The following is a 2650-nucleotide window of genomic DNA, read 5'->3' on the forward strand; positions in this document are numbered from 1 at the left end:
CCTCTCATTCTTGAGGTCAAAGGGTTGCTTTGATGCAGCCCTGGGAAAGTGATTAGAAATCAGTTGTCATTCACTGAATATTGCAAGGGTAGGATGCTTTTCTTCATTAATCTGAACTGAGAAATAAGACTGGACAGATTCAAACATCTGACAAAAAATGAGGTTGTTTTATTTTTGCAGGCCTCTGTGCTCCTCAGAGGAAAGGAAAAATAGATACTGAATGAACTGTGAAATGGGTATCCTAGAAATAGTCTAGAATTAGTAATATAAGAAATAGTCTAGATATATAATAGTAATAGATATATAATAGTAATATATCCGTGCCTCACTACAGCCTCATTACAGCCTGTTGCCCAAAGTATGGCCACAAAATTGGACAGGATAATTCAGCCTATCTGCAATTTTAATTCGTTGGGAAATTTAAATAATATAAAGTTAACTGATTTGATTTTCAGTTGGATTTAAGCCCACTGTTACATAATCCAGCACAGGGACAGGCAGCTGGCACAGGTCTGTGCAATCGCTCTCCAGGCAGAAATAATCATCACAATATTACCGCTCACTCACAGCAGGTGTCTCCAAGGAGCTCCAGCACCAGAATTCAGTTTAGCAGGTAGAAATACAGCCCTTTAGTGTGCTCGGCGCATTGAGAAACAATTGAAACATAACCATGATGATGGTAATCATTTTATGACATGGCTATTACATTATCTCCATTGTTGTAATGGTGTATCATTGGCTACCATTCATCGGTAGATTCGTGTGGTTCACAGTGATCTAATAAATTGCAGCAGATGGAGTTTTGAGTCTCCTCGGAGAACTGACTAATCCTACAGCCTGTGGAACTGCTCTCTTTACATTTATGTCTTGGTCTTTCTCAGAGACCGAAAACGAATATGACAGGGAAACTGACAGAAGGAAAACTAGCTGCCAGAGTGTAGAAGCTGTTCTTTTGTCTGTACTGTTCAGGAGCTGAATCTTATTCCAAACCATAGTAACTTCCTTCCCATGCCAAGCACACTCACGACTTTTGTTTGTTCACACTGGAAATTAGAACTCTGCACATTACCTAGATTAGCTAACTCAGTAAGGGAATATTTCTGGACCCTCCCACACTCCACAGGTCATTTTTTGCTTTCTGGTTGGTTCTGTCAGTCTGCTCAGACTGCCATAACAAATACCATAGACTGGTTGGCTTAAACAACATAAGTTTATTTTCTCACAGTTCTGGAGCTGAAGTCTAAGATCAGGGTGTCAGCATGACCAGGGTTCCTGGTGAGGGCCCTTGCCCTGGATTGCGGATGGCTGCCTTCCAACTATGTCTTCACAAGGCAGAGGGAGAGACACAAAGCAAGCTCTCCGGTGTCTATTCTTATAAGGCATCTAATTCCTATTCTTAATTCTCCTAAGGGCCCTACTCTCATGACCTCATCCAAACCTAATTACCTCCCAAAGGCCAATCTCCAAATACTATCACATTGGGGGTTGGGGCTTCAACATGCTAATTTGGGGCAGGACACAACTCAGCCCAAACCACTAACATAATACATGAATAGGAGTATTCTACTAGTTTTCTTGATGGATCTTCCTCTTCCTCACTAGACCCTATAATCTATTCTGAGAGATAGATTTTTGAAAAATACAGATCGGATAACATCACTCCCCTGTTCAAAATCCTCCAATGACTTCAGTCACACTTAGAAACCATTATTCCGTGGATTACAAATTTCCATATGATTCAGACCCTCTTCCTTCTTCCAGTTTCTTGTTGTTCACCTCACTCCGGCCACACCAAGTCTCTTGCCACTCCTCAGACACACCTACTCACTTCTCCTTCAGGGACTCTGCGATTGCTGGCTCCTTGCTCTGGAGCACACTTTTCCACATCTTTGAATGGCTTGTTTTCTGTCTTCATCTTTACCTTCTTAATTGTCACCTTGAGGCACTCCTCTTTCTCTAGTTCTCTCTAACTGTATATCCTGGTTACTATGAGCACTGTGCCTTCAAAGGACATCATATACGAAACTTTGCTTTTGTTTTGTTTCTCTTTATATCCTCAGTGACTAGAACAGTGCCTGGCATATAGTAGGTACTAAGTTAGCATTTATTACAAAAACTGAAATACGATGCACATGCCAATGTCTTGCACATACATCGTCCCCCTTGACTCTTTCATAGACATCTCAAAGTGAAAGTTTCCAAATTGATTAATCTATCCCGTGAAACCTATGTCTTCTCCCATGTTCCCCTTCATATAGTGGTTCAAGCAAAATCTGGGAGTCACCTTTCATTTCTCCTTCTTCCTTGCCTCCCTACATTCAGTCAATAAGCAATCTTCTTATTCTATCTCTGAAACACATCATGACTCTGTCCTCTTTGGTCCATTTCTACCACTGCTGTCCTTAATGCCATCATCTCTGGCCTGGAGCACAGCTTCTTAACAACAGATCTTCCCACTTTCAGTCTTGGTACACCTTTCCAACTATTTTCTAAGCAGTAGCCAGAGTGATGCTGGGTATTTCATCACAGTAGTGAATGGGTATTGGATTCCGCTATGTGTTACTCTGTTGGCACTTGAAGATGAATAAACTCAACATGGGTTTTGGCTCCCCTGGAGATTAAAAATGCAGATCTGTTCATGTAACTACCC

The sequence above is a fragment of the Balaenoptera physalus genome (assembly GCF_965194825.1).
Source record: "Balaenoptera physalus genome assembly, chromosome: 3".
Classification (NCBI taxonomy): domain Eukaryota; kingdom Metazoa; phylum Chordata; class Mammalia; order Artiodactyla; family Balaenopteridae; genus Balaenoptera; species Balaenoptera physalus.